The sequence below is a fragment of the Protopterus annectens genome, chromosome 1.part0 (genome assembly GCF_019279795.1).
Source record: "Protopterus annectens isolate FY-2018-M chromosome 1.part0, PAN1.0, whole genome shotgun sequence".
NCBI classification, from domain to species: Eukaryota; Metazoa; Chordata; order Ceratodontiformes; family Protopteridae; genus Protopterus; species Protopterus annectens.
The window spans coordinates 1,925,393,288-1,925,417,802 of NC_056725.1; positions in this window are offsets into that span (position 1 = coordinate 1,925,393,288).

Sequence of the window (24,515 nt, forward strand, 5' to 3'; positions counted from 1 at the left end):
CAGCAGCTGTGGCTCACCTTCAGTCTCACTGCTACAGGGTAGCTCCCTCTCTGAAGTAGCCACATCACCTGTCCTGGCTTCAGGTTTGTGGTCTCTCTCAGTCTCCCCCAGGCTACCTGATGCACATGCTCGTCTCCAAGCCTGATGGCATGTCACTGCATGCACACAAGGTACTGCATTATCAAAATCATTCCCTATCAAGACATCTGCAGGGATATCCTCAAACACACCTACTTGCTTGCTTCCTTTTCCATCCTCCCAGTCAAGGTGAACCCTGGCCAAAGGCATTTGGAATGTGATCCCTCCTAAAGCTCTTACTGGAGTGGATAGCCCAAGCAAATACTGCTCCTCTTTAAGCACTGCAGGCTTCACTATGGTTATATCAGAGGCTGTCTCTCTCTTGGCAGTGGCCTGTTTTTTTCCATCCACCAAGTTCGGCTATAAACTCTGCTGGTAGTTTGGTACCCCTGTTGTCTCCACACACCTTACCAATGGCATTCTGTTATTTCTACTTGCTGGCTCCTTCACCTTTTGTGCCCCACCTTGCCTCTGTGGACATCTATATGCTACATGGCTCCACTGATTACATTTAAAACATTTAACCCTTGATCCTGGCCGTGTACCTGAACTAGTGGCTTTCCCTGTTACTGGCTGACACTGTGGGGGCAGTTTAGGCTGCCCATCATGGGTTCCCTTAAATCCATGTGCACCACTGGGTATACGTTTCCTTTGCAGTGATGCCCAGCTTGCTAGGTATAGATCTCCTTTTTTCCCCAACTCATCTGCACAGTTTCATTCCCTGTCTGCCAACCTAATTCTCATGTCCTCAGGCAAAGTGGTAAGGGCTTGTTCCCTCATCAAAAGGTTTGCCAGCCCTTGAAAAGTGACAACCTGACACCTACTCACTCACCTATGAAAATAAGAGCTTATTAGTTCAGCAGTATAATCACTTGCACTTTCATCTGCCTTGCATCTATTCTCATGAAACTTTTTTCTGTCTGCTTCAGGTGTTAACTTAAAATATTGTAATAAATGGTGGTTAACTTTATCATAATCTAAACAATCAGTATCAGACAATTTAGAAACACCAGTTACAGCTTTGCCATGGAGTAAGGGGGTCAGGAACCGTGCCCAGAGCTCTTGGTCAACATTATACTGTTTACATATCCTTTCAAATTTATGAATAAAACTATCATAATTATCACCCTCTGTAAATTGTGGAAGAACTGGGGTTCAGTTATTCCCTTCCTCATTACCTCCATGACCCTGTTGAAGAATCAGCATCTCTAGTTTCAAGATGGCTGCACACTAACAGCTTGTTTTTAGCCCTCCCAGTGTGAAAACAGAAACTCAGCAGAGAAGACCAGTAGACGGGTCTATGTTAAATCATCGAATGCTTAAAAAAGCAAATTATGATTTATCGAACCCATGCAAGCGAAACCTTACAATCTCAAATGCTTAGAACAGCAATTTTTTTCCCCAAGGGAAAAAAAAAAAATCGCTGTTCCACAAAACAAAACAAAAATGTTAAAACATTACATAATGTGGGGGGCTTCACCCCCCACTATAAATATATCAACATATATCAACTCTGATAGTCATACAAAAATGAAAAAGTAATAAGGCAAGCTTAAATTTTCTTTTCTTTCCAGGAAAAGAATTATATTATATGCCATTTCGCTATTTTTTTTTTTTGCTTTTTTTTTTTGATCAAGACGCATTTGAAAGAATGCGTCTTCGATCATTTAATAGGAACCCCAGTAGACTTATGTTTATGGGTGAATTTCAGTAACTGGCTAGTAAGTACACTGTCTGGATGCCAGGAATAAAGAAATACAGAAGACCTTGAAAAAATCAGCTACAAAAAGTGAGGAAGAAACACTGACTAGGGAGAGTTCTGCAGCTGTTCAGCAAAAAGTAATGTAACCTTCAGACATGACTTCCACTAACCTACAGGATGATTTACGATAACTGCATACAGACATGGTTAAAATAAACAAAACACTGGTAGAGTATATTAACACAAACAACAAAAGGCTTGAACAAATGGAAGAAGCTTTAAACAGATATTCAGATGAGATGATAAAGCTGCAAAAATCAAAGGTTGAAATGAAGAAAAGGCTGACTGAATATGAAACTTCTCATGAAGAGATATTTCAAAAAATAATAGAATTAGGGGACAGAGCATATAGGAAAAACTTGAGATTTTCAGCTATACCAGAGAAGCTAAAAGGAACAGACTGCATTACATTTATGAAAGCACAAATAAGCAACTGAACTGGTATTCCAGTACAGGGCTTATTAGTTGAACAGGCACATTATGTGTATTTTCCAAATCTAGCTATAAGAAAACAACCTAGATCTTTAATGTTAAGGATGCAATTCTACCAGCAGAAATAATTGATTTTGTCTAAACTGTGGCAGAAGGACAAAATACTAAAAGTAGATAACAGCAGTGTTTATGGGGAATGATTACTCATTGTAGACCAGGCAAAAGAGAAGTAAATTCATCCCTCTATGCAGGGAATGCTGAGATACAGGTGTGAGATTCAAACTGCTGTATCCAGCTGTCTTCAAGGTATTCTTCCCTGGAGGGACAAAATCATTTTTTGATGAAATGCATGCTAAAGAAGAAATACAAAAGTTTGTCCAACAAAAACTGAGCTGTGAAACAGAAGGAGATTTGGCTTCTTGCTCCTGTGATAATAAAGACCACAGAGAGACTGCACCTGTGAGACCTTTTCTATTATTTCAACAGAAAATATTGGAGAGAAGGAAGGGAGCACAAGAGTTGACTAGAAGAATTGAGAGTACATTGGAAATGAAGCAGAGACAGGATTTGGGTGATGATGAAGAAAAGTAATATAATCAGTAACAATGTGGGATTACAAAACATTAATTATATTTGTGAAATATGACAGCACAAGCAAATCTGGAAACATTGAACTTCTTCAAAATTTGTTTGCTGAATGGGGGACTCAAGTATATGCCCTACTTCATGTCATTAATGTTTGGAAAAATGCTTTGGAGAGGGGAAGAGAAGGGAGAATGCTAACTGTAAGCAAAGAAAACACTTTATTTTCTTAATAGTATTGTGTCTGTGTTGCATGGTTCTCTTTGCATGCTATTTTGTAATGGGGATTGTAAACAGGTGTTGTTTTTATTTTTCCTCTCTTCTCTTTTTCTTCTTGTGCAGTTTTGAGAAACATGATTAACAAAAAAAAAAAAGGAAAAATGGAGCCTGGTTAAGGGGGCATGGCAGAGTTCAAATTAATGTGCGTTTTTAATTTTTGCATGGGGAAATGACTGATTAAGGACCTTTGTTTTAAAACAGAGAGCAAGTAAATGAAAAAAGAATATTGTATAATATATTTTTTTCTAGCACTTGCAAACATATACTAAGTAGCAGTTTTGCAGCTGTTCTTCATGCCGCCATGGAGACAATCTGATAAAGAGAAACTGGAGACAGTCTTTTGGAATGGAATTGGTTCAGGGAAATAAAGAAAAGAAAGAAAAACAGAGAAATTGAATAGGACATAATGTTCCCTAAAAACAATCAGGGGTTTTCCCAGGTGTGACAGCTTTAAAGATAATACAAAACCAGTTAGACTTGAAGTAAAGTTCTCTCCGTTTTTTTTTTCAAATGCAATGAGCATACTAATATAAACAGGCAGTTTTTTTTTTTCTTGTTCACCCTTCTTCTCTCTTTTTCTTTGTTCAGTTTTGAGATATATAGGCATTGCAATGAAAAAAGAATGAGGAGGGGAGGAGATGGGGAAGAGCGGAAGGGTCTGGTTAAGAGAGTATAACAATAGAAAAATCAGTGTGCTTTTTCCCATCCTTGCATAGGGAAACGATCAGGTAAAACCCCTAGGCATTATATAGTAACAAGTTTATTACAAAGCATGTAAATGAAAAAGAATATTGAATATTGTAAGGCTTTTTTTTCTGATAAGAAATGTACCCTTAGAAGTTTTGTGCCTGGTTTACATGTCACTAGAAGACAATTTGATAAAGAAAAATGGCTTGGAGAAAGTGTTGAATGAAAGCATTCAAGTGTTTTCTCAACTGAGAGAGTTATATAGATATAAAAAAATCAAATAGCACTTACTAATAGCATAGGCTGTGCCATGTGTCTTAGCATGACTAACCTTTCTTTTTGGTTAAATTTAGCCTGTCTGTGTAGCTATCAACTTAGAACTTATGTTCTTATTAGGAGGCAAAAACTTCAATATTTGAAGATGTACATAGTTTTGTGTGTTATTGTAAAGTTCATAGATTTTAGGAGGGTTTTCTTGGGGGCTGTTTGTTCTGTTTGAGGGCTTTCAAAAAAAAACAAAACAAAAGGTTATGTAAGATGTGACATAGGCGCAAATGGATATGACATAAAACAACTGTACAAAAGACCAACCTACTGAACAGTATATACATGTAACATAGAAGTTGGAACTAGACATCCAGCAAAAAAGCAGTTATATATAAAAGGTGGTAATAATAACTATATAAGAAAATGATGCTTTCTGTAATGTCTTTCAATGTAAATGGTCTTACAGATAAATATAAAAAAGAAAGAGTAGTGAACTATATTAAAAATGTAGAGTGCAAATAGCTATGCTACAGGAGACACAACTGGAAAGAACTGAACATGTGAATTTGATAAATAAAGGTTTTCAGGATGGTTATTCAGCAGAATACTTGGGACAAAGGAAAAGAGGAGCACTTATATTAATTGCAAGAGGAGCTCCAATAGTGATAGAAGAGGGAAAAAAAAGGATAATGGAAGATACACAGTAGTAAGGGGCTACTGGCTAGGGTGGAGGATTACACTGGCATGCATTTACACCCCCCTTAAAACTGCTATAATGGAGCTTAAGAAAATTATGGGAGAAATAATCAGCTTTCAGCAAGGAATATTACTTATAGGTAGAGACTGGAATTTGGTCTGCAACAGTGAAAATGTGTCTGGAGATCTAGAAGGGAAAATATAACAAGGAGGGTAGATTTTTTGATGACATTTATGAAAATGTTTGGCATGGAAGATGTGAATTCCCTACTAGGAGTTTGAAGTGAATTTACATATTATTCACTGAGATACAAAAACTGTGCTAGGCTAGATAGATTTTATATCTCACAGAAACATGTGCATTTAATTGAAGGTCTTGAAATACACCCAATAACTATTTCAGATCATGCACAAATAATAACTAAAATAAAAACGCAAGGTAATGAAATGAAAATGAAACACTGGCACTTTCACACTTAAAGGTTGAAAAGAGAGGAATTTAAGGAATGGGTTGTGGAATTAATTCAGGAGCTACTAGAGAAGATATATTTATCTTCTGAAAACATAGCTAGGGAGTGGGATAAAATTAAAGTGGAGTTTAAAACTAGGTTGGAAATAATAGAATGGGAGATATGGCTAAACAGTAACAAGAATTATTTAGAGGGATTGACAAATGTTAAAGTATTGCAAAATAGGGGGAATCTCTCAGAACAAGAAAAGGAGCAACTGCATAATGTTAAACAGAAAATAAGTGATTATCTCAATAATATGCATGAGTTTAGAAAGATTGCTGTTAAGCAACTGTTTTTGATAATAATTCTAGAGCAAACAACTTCTAGCACAACAACTCAAATAACAAAAAGTGGAAAGGGCAGTCACCAAGCTTAGGGAGCCTATAACAAGGGAGATAACAAGAGACCCTTTAGACGTATTAGAAATATTTCAGAAATTTTATGAAAATTTGTATAAAGCAGAGAAATATGGAAATCAAGGAAAGGTACATATGAAAATGTTGATGGAAGAATTAAATATGCCAAATTTAGAGATAGATGAGGCTCAATTACTAACAGTTAGGCTAGGAAGGGATGAGATAAAAATGGCTATGTATAACCAATCTACAGGAAGGTCCTCTGGAATAGATGGTATTCCTGTGGAAGTTTGGAAGTTAGAAGGGAAAAAACTGATAAAGATCTGGAAGGTTTTGTTTAACAGTATTTTAAGAGGAGGAAATGTAACAGCCTCCTGGAAGAAGGCTGTGGTAACGGTAATGCTAAACCATAATTATAAAGTGTTTATGCTTATAATAGCTAAAAGAATGGCAAAGGTGATACTAAAATTGATAGATATGGATCAGTGTGGTTTTGTGGAGGGGGGCAAACATTTGACAATATTAGCAGAACATTGATGATCCAGAGGGGAACAAAATGTAATAAAATACCATTTATTGGTGGGTCTTGATGCAGAGAAAGCATTTGACAGAGAAGACTGGGACTTCATGAGCAGGGCAATGGAAGCATTTGCTTTCCCTTATACAATTATAAGGTTGATTAGAAGAATATATGAGGGATTGGAGGCACATATTAAAGTGGGTGAGGTCCTCTATGATCATTTCTGCTTGAGTAGAGGAACCAGGCAGGCTTGTCTGCTTTCCTCTTTGTTGTTTGCATTATATTTAGAACCATTGGCAAAGAAAATAAGGGACTCAGAAATTCAAGGATATAATTGATATGGTAGTCAGGAAAAGCTGCCTCTATTTGCAGATAATATTATTTTATACATAACATTACAGTGTTGTGGAACATTTTAAGCCAGTTTCAAATCTTCTTGGGATACAAAATGAATGAAGCTAAAACAAAGGCAATAACAGTAAATTATGTACCCACACATGAATTAGTCCAACAATATAGATATTTATGGAGACATGAAAAATGAAGTATTTATGAGTATGGCTTAGAAATTACTCTGTGGTGGCAGCTAAGGATATGTGGGAAGAGACTAAACTGAAGATAATACAAAAATTGAGAAACTGGAAGTTTTGTTATATGGATATGGATACTAAGATACAAGCCATTAAAATGTATTTAGACCCTTTAGTCTTATTCACAGGTTAGGTATACTTTTATCAACTGGAGGATAGCAATTAAAAAAGAGTTGAAGGATTTTATCTGGGAAGGGAAGACAGTAAGAGTCAAGTGGGATAAGCTGATTCTACCAATAGAACAAGGTGGACTAGGATTACCTAATTTGAGGAGGTATTTTAGAGCAACACAGTTAAGGCTCTTATACATAGCACAAGCAGAAAACTATAATTCAAAGTGGAAAGGAATGATGCTGACACAGGGAGGAAGCTCAAGAAATAAGGAGAGATTGGGATTTTGGATGCAGACACTTAAGGAGTGCAACCAAAATCATACAGTGTATTACATTCATAAAATATCAGGGAGTATTCTAAGAACCAAACCAGCACGAGAATGGAGAAAAGAGGTTTTGCCAATAAGGTTGACTGTGGTCAGGGATACAGATAATAGGCAAGAGGGGGCTGGAATTTATTGGAGAAAACTGGCAAAGAAACCAAGATATTGGGAGCAAATAACTAAAAAGGTAATAGAATGGGAAGAGGCCAAGACTTTATTTGGACTACAAGTTAGACATTGCATTCCCTATCAAGGATTGATATCAGAGTAAGGGAAAGAGAAAGAAATAGGGGACTTCTAAATGAAAGACAAGCACTGGTAGAGCTTTTAATAGAACTTAAAACAGGAGCTGTCATTAAAAAAGGAATAATTAGCAATGGATATAAAATATCGCCTGATAATTATAAGAATCAGTCAGAGGAGCTTAGAAAGGATTGGGAAGAGAGACTGAATAAACAATTCACAAAGAGACAATGGGGGGATATATGTATACCTCCCAAATATGCTACAAAGTCTAGAAGATTTAGGATCTTTGCCTGGAAGTGTTTACATAGGTATTTTTATACCCCAAGGAGACTCCAAAGAATTTTTCCTCAGGTGGACAGCAAATGTTGTAGGTGTGACAGGCAAGAAAGAAGTAGCTGGGAACATATTTTTTGGGAATGTGATGAGCTGGCAGACTTTTGGGATTCCCTGCAGACTGCTCTGTCGGGGATGCTGGGTGAGCGGATTGGACTGACTGGGGAGATGATTTTTTTGAGTTATGCTACAGAATTAGAATTGCATAGACATAGTAAAGCCTTGCTGAGTCTAATTATGGTAGCTGCCAGAAAAGCAATTACTAGAAAATGGAAATCAAAGTCTAGACCATCTTTACTAGAAGTAGCGAATATAGCAATAGAGATAAAACAACTGGATTTGGGATCTTAAAAAAGGGGAAGGAGCAAACTACATAGGAAAATGGAAATTGTGTGAACAATATATGGAGAGCAGAAATGAGGTTTAAGACATAGGATTTGAATGAGCTATATAATATTTAACTGACAATGACTGGATGGTTTATAAGTGATGTATAATATTTAGAACTACAGTTGTTTCAATGGTGTCTATGATGTAAAATGTTTGCAACTAAAGTGATATAATTTTGTATGTTTTTCATTTATATAAATAAATAATATATATTATATATAATATATATAAATATAATAAGATTGTCTTTGACATATGTGTAAATTTAATAAAGATGTTTGAAAAAAAAAAAAGGTTCAGCATCTCCCTCTCAAGATAACGCTGCTTCTCCTTTTCTTCGGTCTCCAAAAACCACAGTCTCTTATTTTCTTCAGCCTCCAAGCACCACAATTTCAAGTTTTCTTCAGCCTCCATACACTGCAGTCTTTCTGATGATTCTAGTTCCTAACATTTGGCCTCCAGTTCAAGTGTCTTTAACTCCAGACAGATTTTTAGGTTTTCTGGGAAAAAATTGAACTGTCCTGTTTCTGAGGGCTGCAAAATCTCATCATCAAACTGGTTATCCTCCTAGTTGCTGGTCTGTGCTGCAGCTGTGATTAAAGCTGCAATCATTTCTGCTTTAGTCAGGTTGTCATTCCCCAGTCCTTTGGCTTGGCACATCTCAGCCAACTGGTTCCTTGTCAGCTTGCCATACTCCTTTCCTGACATCCTTGCCTGCTGTCCCTGACTAACTAAGATAAATAAAAGTAAATAAATAAAATTATTGTGAAATGAAACTCTGAATGTCTACTTTGTTGCTACTTGACAGTAAAAACACCTTCTTTAGTGACAACTGCTTACAGGATACAGAAATTCTTTCTAGTCAGTCTTCCAAACAGAATGCTCAATACTCTGAGATTTCTCTTTTTAATATCTAAAATATAATTTCCAAGAGGGCTGGCAGAATGACCTCTTCTGGATACATGACTCTAAGTTCTTCACAGTATTCCCTTTGAAGCTGAGATAGGAATTTAGTCTAGACAGCTACAATACACATTTAAATGTTTATGGCAGTGCCTGTGGCTTCCCCTCTTTCTACTGAGCTAATGAACAAAGGCTTTTTCCCAGACCTAATGTCTCTGGTCCTATTCAGTACCATGGGGTACCATTTGAATGGTTTAACAGCTCATTTACATTTCCCTTATTTTTCTTAAAGTAAGCTAGCTGGTACATATAATTCATTTGCACTAATACATGTACATTTCTTTTCATTCCAGCAGGGTGTACTGTTGATACAATTTAACACAATTAACACAAGCAAATGTCACAAATACATTTTCAGCACAAGCATCTGCACAAATCAGTTTGATATACAAATGACATACAGTTCTAATACATTTGTAACAGAAGCAGCTTGTATAAATCCACTTGATATTCAAAGGCCAGGCCATTCTTTACAAAACTCCAGCTGGCTATGCTGGCACTTGCCTATATCATCACAATGGGCATATTGGATATTTTGTAAACATACTTTTGTCCAGTGTTTCAGGTCATTCTACATTAAATTTAGAATTAAAATGCTGCAGGGATCTTAGTGCACCACAGAACAAGGGGAAAAAAGTAAAAGGAGCTCATTAGTCTGCTGTAAGATAGCTATTTCAGTAATCAAATGCTGTTTTTTTCTTGAGAAATGGTCTGCAGATAGTTGTTAGCTTTTTCATTTTCTTTTGTCAGTGTTTCCGGAGCTAGTGTCGGGTTATTGTTATTCATTTTCAGTATATTCCTTTCTCTGATCAAGTTCTGTTTTTCATCAACAATTATACATAAATGATTGCTCATGTCCTAATTCTGTTTTTGAAACGTTTTCAATGCTAAGAGCAGCTCACTGTTTTCGGATAACAAATCACCCTTTTCTATAAATTCTCTTTGTTTTTCACTGACAGCTATCTGCAATTGTCTTTCCATCTCTTCTTTTTCTCTATTAAATATTTCTGCACTTGCTAGTAGTTCAATGTTAGTTTGTTTCAAGCTCTCTCTTTTAGTAAGCATGTTTTGTTTTTCATGAACAATGGTTTGCAAATGTTTGCAAATATCTTCCTTTTCATGGGTTATAGTTTCTAACATCACAACTCATTCTTTTTATTAATCAGATTTTGTTTTTCATCATTTATGTTGAGCAGATGCATCTTCACATCTTTTTCTTTCTGTAATTTTTTTTAGAATTAACAGCAGCTCTGCATTTTTGGATTGTAAGTCATTATTTTCTTCACATATATATGTTTGTCACAGAGAACTATCTGCAGGTGTCTTTCCTGTTCTGCATGTTGTCTTTTAAGTGTTTCCAGAGTTATCAGTAGTTCATGGTTTATTGTGCAACAGGTTGTCTCTTTCAGTTGTTATGTTTTGTTTTTCTTTAACAGTTGCCTGCAAATGCATATTATTTTCTTCTTTTTCTTCTGTTATTCTTTGTAATTCCAGTGACAGGTCACTGATACAGTTTTGCAGCTCATTACTCTTAATGACCAAATTATGATTTTTATTAATAATTCTAAGCAGGTCTGTATTCATATATTCTTTATCTTTTTGTAGTGATTTCACTGTTAACAGCAACTGACAGTTTTTGCACTGCAAGTCATTCATTTCCACACTTAGTGCTTGTTTATCTGTAACAACCATCTGCAACTGCTTTTCCATTTCTGTTTTTTCTCTTTTATATGTTTTCAATGTTAAGAGTAGGTCACTGTTAGCGTTTTGTAAGTTATCCCTTTCTGTGATTATGTTTTGTTTTTCATGAACAGTGGCCTGCAAATGTATATTCATTTCTTCCTTTTGTTTTATCACTGTATGCAGTGCTAGGAACAGCTCACTGGTATTGTTTTGTAGTTCAATTATTTCATTAATCGTGTTCTTTTTTTCTTCAGTACCTCTAAGCAGATTTGTGTGTGTGACTTGAGTGATTTTCTGAAATCTCTTCAGTGCTAATAGCAGTTCACTGTTTTTGCACTGCAGATCATTCTTTTCCATAGGTGGTGTTTGTTCTTTCAGATCTTTCTGCAGCTGTCTTCTCAGCTCCATGTTTTCTGCTTTAAATGCTTCCAGTCTTAACAGTAATTCATTGTTAGTATCTTGCAGGTTATCAATTTCAATGTTTATATTTTGATTTTCATCAACAGTTGTCTGTAAACCTTTGTTAATGTCTTCTATTTCTTTTACTAATGTTTCCAAGGACAGAAGCATGTCATTGTTATTGGTCTGTATGTCATTTATGTTATTAACCAAACTGTGTACTTCGTTACTTAATGTAAGCAGATCTGTAGTTGTGTCTTCTTCATCTTTTATGAGTGAATTCAGTGTAACCAGGAGCTTGCTGTCTTTGTTTTGCATGCCATTCTTTTCCACATGGATTGTTTGCTCATCACTGACAGCTGCCTGGAGTTGTCTTTCCTGGTCTGAATTCCTTTCTTTAAATGTTTCCACTGTTAACAGCAGCGCACTATTAGCATGTTGCAGCTTACCTTTCTCACTGATGATATTTTGTTTTTCATGAGAAGTTCCCTGCAAATGTAAGCTAATTTCTTCCTTCTCTTTTTTACTTTTCCCAGTGCTAGTAGCAGGTCATTAATATGATATTGTAAGTCTCTTCTTTCATTAATCAAATCCTGATTTTCTTTTGAGAGTATAAGGAGATGTGTATTCATGTCTTTTTCTTTCTGAAATGATGTCAATTGGAAAAGCAAGTCACTTTTTTGTACTGCAGTTCATTCCTTCCCTGAATCAGTGCTTGCCTGTCACTTGCAATATTTTGCAGTGTTGCTTCCATTTCTGCTTGTACCCTTTTAAATGTGTCCACTGTTGACTGTAATTCACTATTAATACATTGCAGGTTGTCACTTTCATTGATTAAATGTTGCTTTTCATGAAAAGTTGTCTGCCAGTGTCTATTCATTTCTTCATTTTCTTTTCTTAGAGTTTCCAAAGCCTGGAGCAGGTCATTATTGTTGTTTATCAGCTCATTCTGTTCATTGATCAAGTTCTGATTTTGATTGATAATTCTAATCAGATTTTTATTCATGTCTTCTTTTCCTGTTTGAAGTGTTTCACTAGCAGGTCACTGTTTTTGCACTGTAAATTATTATTTTCCAAAAGGAACGTTTGCTTATCATTGACAACTGTCTGCAACTGATTTTCCATCTCTGCTTTATCAATTTTATACTTTTCCACTGTTAACAGCAGTTCACTATTAACCTCCTGCAGGTTATCCATTTCAATTATCAAATCCTGGTTTTCATAAATAGTGGTCTGCAAATGTACAGCCATACATAGTATTTCTTTTATAAGAAATGCCAGTTGTATTTTACTTTCTTCATTTTCAGTTTTATTTTTTTTCAATGCTAAAAGTAGGTCACTGTTTTCTTTCCATAATTCATCTCTTTCAACAGTTAAGTTTTGTTTTTCATTAGCAATTGATTTCAGAAATGTATTTAGCATTTTGTTGTTTCTTTCAGATGCATCCAGCTAAAATAAAATGTTATTGATAATTTCCTCCTGGGCATCCATTTCAGTGGTTATTTTCTGAGTATACTGATTAAGAGCGACGTCTGTTTTTTCTTTTACTTCAGCACATAATGCCTTTTCCCGCTCCAGTTCAATAATATTATTTATCACATTATCATTTTCAATATGTTACCTGTGGTTTTCATTAACAATCATCAGAAAATGTTCATTATTGTCTTCTGTTTCTTGTTGAAATGCCTTTCTTTCGAATAACAGTTCCCCTACCTTTAGCTTCAAGTAATCCAAATTTTTGCTCAAGTTCAGAGGTTTGATCATTGATTTAGCCTTTTTTCTCACTGGTTCTAAATCAATGGCTAGAAACTAATAATCTATAGTAGGAAACAAAGACAAACATGAAGTTAATAGACTATTCAGTACAGTGTATGGAAAGGTAAACATCACTATATGCACACTGGAGGTTATATAAATAGAGATATCAAACCATGGCAATTAAAAGTGATTGGTAAATGTGCCTCAAGAAAAATCAAATGCCAGACTTTATGCTTATATCGCAGTTCATTTTTCTTGTTAAAATATATGGCATTTTTCCAGTGCTATTATATATATATATATATATATATATATATATATATATATATATATATATATATATATATACAGTAGTTGTGTTACAGTTTAGTTAGGGATGGATCTTACTAATGTGTCTGTTGATGAAAACTGAAGCAACACTAATAGGTTTTGATCCTCATGGGAGAGGGTACACTGTGCCTTGCCTGACTGTCATGCAGTAGAGATCAGAGACCAAGAACAGTAGGCATCCAATCCTAAAGTTGCTCACACATACCAAACTGGATACACTAGGTGGGACAATCACCTAATGAGGAAGAAGCTACATTTCTACAACTAAATGAATGCATGTCAAAGCATTGACTACTAATTACTCAAGTCGGAAGGAAAACTGATAACAAGGAAGGAACTAGTAGACAGCTAAAGAGTAAAGCAACACTAAATACATGAAAAAAGATGATATTCTTTACTTTAAGATGCCTAAAAATACATTTGATGGACATATGTGCAGCATGTACTGTCAGTATTTACGTTACAAAGGAAAACTGCATTTTGAAGATTTTCCAAGTTAAAAAGCTTCAAAATGCAATAAACCCACATGTAACACACAATGTATTTTATGATTAGAAGGTGCAAATCTCCCACGCTATCATTAAAAATGTAAGCAAAGAAAATGACAGTCTTTCAGCTAGGCGACTTGTAGAGAATTACAAACAACCTTCAGATATAGTGCAACCATATACAAATGGGGGCTCATTCTTACCCGTTGAGAAGGTTATCAGTAAAAACATGAGTACAAGCAACTCACTTAAACATATTTCTTGCAAGCAATTTATATTCAAAGTCACTAGAGTTAACAGCAGACATTCTAATAAAGAGTAAAATCTCTCAAAGTTGATCTCTGAACATGGCTTTTGTTATAAGACATAGTAAATAACTGGGAGTAATCAGACAGAGATGCATTTGTTTCATATCTGTACCATCAACATACTCTAATTTGTTTCAAGTTCACTCTCCTGGTAGCACTGACAATATAAAACCCTCAATTCTATGCAACCAGTACCTTCTGTATATCTTTCCAATGCCAAATGTGCTTCTAAAGGCAATAACAAAAAGGTAATTCTGATGGCACCATTCTGGCTAGGGCAGCCATAGTTTGCTAACCAAAATGTCACTAGTAGAACATGTGACACCAACTTTCACCAGCAATCTTCTGTCTGCTCAAAGCAGGGAAAGACATTCACCCCATTTTCAAAACTCTCACAGCAAGGGGGATCTCTAGTAGAAATGAACCCTCAAATTAAATGCATCTGTTCTGAGAGGAACTAAGAGATCCTAATCTTTAAAGCTGGAGTAGATTTGTCATATAATCAGTTAATAGCTAATATGACAGAGTGGAGATAGGACAAAGAAGTGTGGAAAAAGTAAAAGAGGAACATTCCAGATGAGTCTTGCTGGTAGGCAAATGGAGAGAAAGAATGAAAGGATGATATGGGATTATAGACACAGACATGTTAAAGGTCAGAACAGAAAAGGAAACTGACCTGCTTAGGGACAAATGGACTAGGATAGAGGGAACATGTGGATATGGAAGAGATGGCTAGATAGAATTAAAAAAGATCAGACATCATGAAAAAAGTTTGTACCAGGTAATGAGAATATCACATACATGGTTCCAAACACTTGTGCAGATTAAAAGAGTATGAAAGAGAGAGGAAGGGGCATGTTGACATTTTGGACAAGGATAAGCAAGAACAATCCTTATGTTCTGTGGATACTTGAGGCAATGGGAATAGATCTGTGAACTGGCCGTGAAGGAATTGAACTTTTACATGTTTAGAATTTTGAAATAGGAAGGAACTGGAGGAATAGAAGAATACCAAAGAAAGCACCTACTAATATTTGGAGGAGTTGTGTTAAGAGCAGTGAAATTAAGGAGAGTGTTAAGGTTGAGAATGCCAATATGACTTAAAAAAGAGAAGGTGAATGTCAAAACTTACAGGGGAATATTGTTGGTATGGACAAGGAGAAACAGAGATGGGGGAAGGTGGAAGAGGTACATAGACAAATGCTTGCATATGGAAAAAATGTGATTGGGTTTAATTTAGTCCCATCTACCACTCTAAGCTGGGGGCACTGCCTCTTGCTGCACCTGAAGTAGAAGTGCATAGACTGAACAAGTCACAGCACAGGGCAGTGTCACAACACTTTTACAAACACATACATTATGCTCTAAAAATGTGTGGCATTTAAGTTTACCTCTAAGTTGCTTTTATTAGGCATCTCCTCTTCTGCATGGAATGTGGTTTTATTTTTCTTCTTCTCACCAGATATATAAAAAATATGAAGTAAAATGTTGCAAGTAATCTGTAATAAAAAAATAATAAATCAGTGTTTATAAAGCAAAAGAATCTTTAACAAACCTATCATACTCTCATTTATACAGCTGGATCATTGTACTCACTGACTGGGCAGGAGCATGTTCAGGGGGTCATAAGGTATTAAGGATACAATTCAACAATGTAGGCAAAAACCTACACTTAAGGTAAAGTAGTAGAGTGTGACATACGGCTTGTGGAAGAATATGAAAGGGGAAAGTTGTGGTAGCAAGTGATATGAACTCCAGACAGAAGAGCTGAGACATTTAGAAGGCTATGGGACAGTTTTAATGAGGTTAGTGTATAAATCGCTGTTAGTTGAAAACAGTCAAACACTATCACTTTCAAAGTAATGGCAATCTACCCTGAAAACTTTACCTGCTACAAGTCTTTGAAGTCCAACCAGCAATGTGAATAAGGTTAATACCATAACATGTACTAGTACTTAACACTCTATCTATGTACTGTTTCATGCTGCCCTGGGTCTAAAGGCACCTTTAAGCTCCCTCCATATTGTGTAACCTAGCTAGATTTTCCCCAAGGATCTTACATCTTTAACCCACAAATCTACCCTGCACACAGTAATTAAATCTGGCTCCCCTGCACATAGCCCATAAAATATACCCTGCAGCTCTTAATTAATTTCTGCAAAGGGACAATCTATAGCTTAAAAATAGCCCATAAATTTGGTGTAAAACTAAATCAGTAAAATACAACCAAAAATATACATATGGAGTGAAATTAAACTAGTACAATACAACCAAAAAGATACATTTGGTGTAAACAGAAACAAGTGAAAAGATACATTTGGCATACAAAGAAAAGAAACAAGTAAGCCCAGGGATATAATTGGAGTTAGTGTTAGCCCCGCTGCGCTCGGGCTCACTCTGCTCCCCTCCCTGCCCCCTATTGCCACCCACCCCCACTAGTGCTACATTTCAACTAAACTTACCCACTCCCTTCATGATAACCACCAATCACTGAATCTGACCCACCTCTGTACCCATTTCCTTCTCTTCCACATCCTGTAAAGCACAGTCTTCCATCTAACTACCTTACAATCACAAATACCTCTCATCATCCACCACATGCACCCCATCCCAAGCAGATCTCTCACTCATGACCAAACACAACCAAACCATGCCCAAACTACCTAAGCCCACATACATACACCTCTTACTATTGCTCCTAGGTATATCCACCCTCCCACTGCTAACTTCCATCACCAACCACCAAAAACAATTTAATTTTATCCACATACCAAGAAAAACTACTTCCACTAACATTATTACAACACACCCTTTTACTCAACTAGTCCCATATCACTACCAAACCTTCTTTATTCACCACTATACACACAGATTACAGCCATCACACTACCAGACCCAAACAACTATAAAGAACTTTAAGACCCTAAACAAACTACTCAAACTCTATTTTTACCTCAGAACCCAACTCATTAGCTATAGTGATATACACCCAAACCCAAGCCCACAAAATCTAGGAGCCCCAACCCTCAACCTGAATGATACCCTACTCCACCGAGACAAATCCACACTCCTCATTTTAAATTTAAATGTCAGAAGTATACTAAACAAAGTCCATGACCTTCATGCACTACTCTCCTTTTATCAACTTGAGATAGTCATACTAACAGAGACTTGGCTTAAACCAGGCAACCACAACAATGAAATCACTCCACCAGGTTACAATATAATTCATAGTGATAGAATAGGTAAAAAAAGGGGGCTGGGGTTGCTATAGTGTATAAATCTCACTTCATCCTTGAGAAAGTAGACATAACAACCCCAGACCTCAATAAAGTTCAACTCACTCTAACAAAACTAAAACTTAATGATAGTAAACACATCAACATCATAGGATGCTATATCCCTCCAGGCAACAATATCCCCATTACAGAAAAACTCCTAGAATGGATATCTAACTCCCTCCCCCAGGAAAGCATAGTATTAGGAGACCTTAATACTGACTGGCAAAACTGTTCCAGTCATAACCCAATCTCCCATATTAACCTACATGGCCTAACCCAACTCATTACTTCCCCCACAAGAACAGACAAGAGAACCAAACACCAATCCACTCTAGATTGGATACTCATATCCCACCCATCACTGATATCCCTAGCAGGGTGTCTACCAGACACCCTGAGTGACCACCAAGCCACATTCTTACTCAGATCAAAATCACCACAACTGACCCAAATATCTATGTGCCTAATTAGAAACAAAAAACACTTTAACCACTCCAACTTTATAAATGACCAATAAATGTGCAACTGGACCCCCCTAAAAACCTACCTCTTGATGAAGCTGTACTATATTTCAATACTACCTTCTTAAACACCCTTAACCATCATGGCCCCTCCAGAACAACAAGAATTAAAACTAAATATGCCCCTGGTTAATCCCAGACACAAAATCCCTCCTCAAAAACAGAAACAAGGCCTGGACCAACTACCTCAACAGTAAATCCCAATTGAACAAACAAATATAGATTGAACTACCTAACAAAGCCAAAAACTCACCAAAACAAACAAAATATATTACTACCAAAAGTTACAGGATAAGCACAGGAACAACCCACAAAAAGTTTGGGCAGCAATTAACTCTATTCTACAACCGGGTAAAACAACTACCCCAACCCCAAAAATAGATAACAACCAAGAAGACATCCCCACTCAATTTAATAAACCCTTGCAAACAACCAACCCTATGACAACATCCCCATCCCTGCAAATCCACTCCCCACCCACAGCTAACAATTGCCCCAAGTTCAGCTTCCACTCAAAGCCAACCAAATCCATTGAAAAACTACACCACAAGCTCAAATCAACATCTCTAGCCGCAGATAAATTACCCGCTGAATACCTCCACCTGGCTGCAGAAGCCATATTATATCCTGTCTCCATCCTAATTAACAGATCCATCTCTGAGTGTATAGTACCCAAGCTATAGAAAATATCACATATCATCCCTCTACATAAAGGGGGAACCTCCCTGGAACTCAATAACTACCGCCCTACAACCATACTACCCCCTTTATCTAAAATTTTAGCGAGGGTAATACACAAGCAACTAATGAAATATATCCTAGAAAATAATCTAATAGCAACACAACAACATGGCTTTAGATCCTTCCATAGCACCACCACCGCACTAACAGAATTCAACATTGTCAATACTCAGAGAAACAATGGACTCTTTGTATCTGCCACCTTCCTTGAGTTGTCCAAAGCATTCAATATGGTTAACCACAATAAACTCCTTCTTTCACTAGCAACTCTAAACCTTACCACCCCTGCCATCTCCTGGTTCAAAAACTACCTAGAGGGAAGGAAACAAGCTGTTATGTGGCAAAAACAACTCTCCCTTTCCCTACCAGTCTCCCTAGGAGTACCCCAAGGCTCCATCCTGGGGCCAATTATTTTTACCCTCTTCACCAATCAGATCCCAAACAGTATTCTTAAAGCCTCAATAGTGCAATATGCAGATGATACCACCATAATATGCGCAGCCAAATCAATTGACATCCTTCACTCCCTAACACAAGAATTCTTTTCCTTAGCAGAAACTTGGATTACAAACTAAATGCTAATCCTTTACCCAAATAAAACAAAGCTAGTACTCTTTAGCTCCCACAGAGCCACACCTCCCACTGATTCTTTCTTCATCTCCTCCTTTAACAAGACCACAGTCACCCCCACAAATCATACCAAACTCTTAGGGGTTGAAATAGATAATCACCTTAGATTTGCCCTACATATTTCTATAACCATAAAAAGTACATAAAAAACTTGGCCTACTGAATCGCAATAAAAAAATCCTCACTGACCACTCCAAAACTACAATAGCGAGGACTCACCTACTATCCACCCTACTTTATGCCTCCCCCGTGCTTACAAATCTCCACAAATCTGACCTAAACAAACTTGCTACAACCTCTCCCATCAGAACACATCACTGTGAATGCCTAAAAAAACTCAGTTGGCTAGAACTACCACTACTGCTTCAACTCAATCAACTATCACTAGCCCACAAAGTAATACCTAACTCTGAAAACACCCCAGCCCTACAAAATCTTTTGCAACCCTATACATCTACCAGGCCCTTGAGGTCTAGCACACAAAATGTCCTCAAAGTAACTAAATATAACAATGAAGCTGGTAAGTCTGTCTACAGCCACTGTATAGCAAAAACCTGGAACTCCCTTTCTGCCCACATAACTGAAAACAAATCCCCATCACAGTTCAAGAAACTTATTAAAACTCACTTTTTGAATAATCAGCTGTGCTCCTGTGTCCCCCCTGGCTAATGTCTCATTAGAACACTTCACCTAACTTAAGTAACTCTGCTAAGCTAGCCAATCATAGTACTGTACCCACTTAGGACTGTTAATCTACTGCTTATCCCATCTCTCCAGGAGTTAGGGAAAACTATCCCAGCAATGTTGTGCTTTCCATAAGCAACTAAAACCTGTTGAAGACATGTTGTAAATCAATTTGTTATCCTTATCAACTAAAACCAGGAAAAGACATATAGTAAATCAAATTGTTATCCTTCTCAACTATAGCGAGCATCATCTGCTCTCTCAGAGCCTTACTCTACGTCTCTCTGCTTTTACACTGATAGTAAATCTATCACAGGAATCCTAAATTTAGGAATATCTTCTAAATGTATCCTACCTGTTAGTTAATATGTATGTCAAAGTCTCTTCTATGGAAATTGTATGTCAAAAGTCTGTCCTTAAAACTATGTTTTGTAAAAAATTGTTCTCTTGGAGCTTTTCTCCCCGGGTCTCTACTGAAAATGAACTTGTAATCCAGATGGACTCTCCCGGTCAACAAATGTAAAATAAAATAAAATAAATAAATAAATAAATAAATCAAATCTGTCTGCTTTGGTCTGGTCATGGTGCTAGTTAATGACACAAGCTTTCAACTCTCTTCTGTTCAACTTGGCAAATTAAACTAAATACCTGAAATGAAAAACAGCAGATATCTGTGCACTCTCCACATTAGCTGATCTTTCAGATAGCCTTCTGAGGTTAGTGAGGTACTTTCTTAGGGTGCCCTATCAATAGCTAGCTCATTTTATGCACTCAAATTCATGCGGCCATTATATTATTTGTTGTAAACCTGCAGTCCGGATGTAACACCATTATAATTGCTGTACTAAAGACAGAGTCAGTGTACTCTATGGACTGAGCACTATAGCAATGTAATCTATGCAGATGACATTGGAATTTCTTCACATAGGTTCATAGGTAGGTACTAAGCTATCAGCCCTGGGACCTATATAAGCCTAGCCAAAAATGTTACCGGGCTTTTGCCACTCAAGAAAGTTATTTTCCTGTGCCCCTGTCTAGTAGAGCCACAGAAGTGATCCCCGAGGTGAATTTCCTATTTCCCATCCAATTGTAGAGATTTTTCTTAAAGTGGGCGAATGAGAAGCTTTGCTTGACATGAATGGGTAGTCTTTTCCAGAGCATGGGATGTCTCTGGGACAGGAATCTATCCCTCCAGCATGTTCTGTTTATTGTGGTGGCAAGGTTTAGGTCCAAGGAGTGTGTGGCTCGGAGGGAATGGGGTTTCTTTAATTGTAGCATTTCCAACAGATCTGGGTTTGACATGGCTTTATATGTTAGGCAGAGGTTGCCTCTGAGTAGGGGATAAGCGACGGAGTAGAGCTGGAGTTATTTTAGATGGTCTGCATATGGCATCTGTTTGAGGCTGGTAATCCCCTTAGTGAGGTATTTCTGTGGCTTTTCTAGTTGTTGTAAATGTCTTGTGAGGTACATGCCAAACGGGGCACTGTACTCTATAATGGGTCTGATGAGGGATGAGTAGAGAGGAACAATTACCTCTTTTTTTCTGGAGGTGAACCCCTTTGTGATGAGGTGTGCCATGTAGAAGGTGACTACTGTGGCGATGTGATTATCAAAGGAGAGACTACTGTCCACCTGTGTCCCAAGGTCTCTTATCACACTTTCGGTGTTTAGTAGCCTACAGCCTATGTGGTAGTTCATGGGTACAGTGCTTTTCCCAAAGGGGATGACAATGCACTTCTTGGCATTGACCTTAAGGCCATGACTTTGACACCAAGCATCAGTCTCAGTGAGGTCCCTTTGTAGAATGTCCACATCATTAGATGAATCTATTATGGCACCTAGTTTACAGTTGTCTGCAAACTTCATTAACCAAAGACCTGCTGTATTAGCCTGGACTTCTGAGAAGTAGATGCCAAACAGGAGAGGACCCAGGACTGAGCCCTGTGATACTCCACTTGTCACTGGTCTGATGTTGGATTTGGAGTTTACTACTTTTCTGTGTGGGTTCTGTCATTGAGCCAATTGGCCACCAATCTTGTGAAATAGGGATTTATGCCCAGTCTAATGAGTTTATCTATAATTCCAGAGTGGGAGATGGTGTCAAAAGCCTTGATGAGGTCAAGATAGGCTGTGTGCACCACCTTACCCTCGTCCACAGTTCTGGTGACTACTTCAAAGAAGTCAGTCAGGTTTAGGAGACATGACCTACCTTTTACAAACCCAAACTGAGTGGGGTCCAGAGTTTGTAGGTTATCTATGTCCTTGTTTATAAGCTCCAAGATGATATGTTCCACGGCCTTGCAGACTAGGCTTGTCAGGCTAATGGGGTGGTAGTTCCCGGGGTCCGTGGTGGCACCCCCTTTGTGGAGTGGGATAACCATTGCTATGCACCATTCAGTAGGCACAAAGCCTGAAATTAGGCTATGATTGAACATGGTACTTAGGTGGGGTGCCAGTTCGTTCTGTAGTTCATGCAGAACGCAGCCTGGGATGTTGTGAGGTCCTATGGATGCTGTGTTCTTGGTTTTGGAGAGTGCGGCCTTTACTTGTGTAGTTGTAATTACAGGGGCTTTTCCTTCTTCCGGTATAGTGATGGGCCCTTTGGGGGTGAGGGATGGTGAAGTTTGCATTCAACCTAACTCCCAGTATGTTGGCAATATCAGTTGGTTCTGTATTTCTTGTGCCATTGTGCTGTATCTCAGATCAGATCTGAGTGTTGCCATTGAGATTCTTGACATAGCTGCAGAATGCTTTGTGGTTGTCTTTAGAATCAGTAGCGATTTTATTTTCGTAACTAGCTTTGGAGGATTTTATGATGGATCTCAGCTTCTTACTGAGGCTGACCAGGGAGTTCCTGCAATCAGGGGATTTTACTCGTTTTTACAACAGCTTCTTCCTTCTGTTTGTTTATGGCAGGAGACCACCAGATTGGCTTCCTTTTTTTGGAAGATAGCATCTTGGCTCTGTTGAGGACAGCAAGATCCATGCACTTGTGTATGTGCTTATACAGTGCATTTGTACAGGATTCAGCAGTCATACCTCTATTTTCTGTCTGTATGGGTGTCGTGAAGCTTGCCACTTCTGTCTTAAGAAGCATGAAGTTGGCTTTGCAGAAGGTTTTTACAGTGGTTTCCTTAATGGGGGGTGGGGGCAGGATATTAATGTCTAGGGTGATTAGCTTGTGGTTGGATCTGACCAGCGAGGAGCTGACCTCTGGAATGGAACATCAGTTGCCCATATTTGTAATGACCAGGTCCAGGATATTGCTGCCCCTGGTGGGGGTATGGACAAGCTGATCCAGGGTTTTGGAATTTATGAATTCCAGAAAGAATTGAGCAAATGAGTTAGTACATGAGTAGTTTTCCCAGTTGATGGTGGGGTAATTGAAATCACCCATTATTAGGGTATTGGGCTGCACCAAAATATTACCCAGTATATCAAGAAATGTGGAGTGGGCATCCTGGGGCATGGTGGGGGATCTGTAACAAGCTACAACCTGGATTGCAGTCTTGCCCAGTGTTAGTTTCACTTGGATAATTTTGGATGCATTATATTAAGCAACTAGCCTGGAGGTGTGGATATCCTTAATGAATATGGACTCACCTCCTCCTTTAGTGTTTTGGTCCAGGTTAGGTGGCCGAAAGGTATGGTATGAGTTATAGCCTGGTAATGCAGGGGTGCTCTCTGGAGCTTTGAACCAGGTCTCCATCACATGCACAAATGTTGATGTTCTCCATTTTAAGGAGTGCCTCGAGTGAGTGCATTTTGAGGTTTAGACTTCTAGCATTGAGTAGCATTACCCTCAGATTTTGCTTGCTTTTACCTGCTATGGTGTTGAGTTTGTCTTTTGAACCCTGCCTAGAAAAGGCACTATAGGGGTGGCAAGAGCCTTAGCCAGTATTCTGAATCCCAGGAGCGACAGGTGCAAGCCATCTCTGACAAAGCATTGTGGTCTGTTGATCATGTTGTCACAGGCAGACAGACACTGGATCCCCTTAGAATGACACCAGAAGCGTAGCCAATTGTTGAAGTCAATCATTTTGTCCTTGTATTGTGGTATCATTCTGAGCGATGGCAGGATGCTGCTCAGGGCTAGGGTCATACCTGCCTGAGCTGCATGATGCAAGAGCTCCTCCATGTCTCTTTTCATGTAATCCAGGGAGGTACATCTCAGGTCATTCACACCAACATGGACAATGATAGAGTCATATTTGTACTTGGTGTGGAGTGATCTGAGTGCTTGCATTATGTGGCGGATCCTGGCACCTGAAAGGCAGCTGACAGTAACTTTCTCCTTGTTTAGCCTGGTGAGTGGGACATCAGTGTGCCTGACTATAGAGTCACCTATGTCTAGTGTATTGGGTACGTTGTTTTGCCTTATGGCCTGAAGTTGAGTGGCACACTGATTTTGTGGGCTATGTGTCATTTGAGTAGTGTTGGGGGGTGGTGGTTGCTTGCATTTCAGCTTTGGAGGTCTCTCTTGTTTGGGAAGATTTTTACTGAGAGCCTCCATGAATGTAAGTGTGTGTTTTTTGTTACTATGTGTGGGTTTAGGTGGTGTTG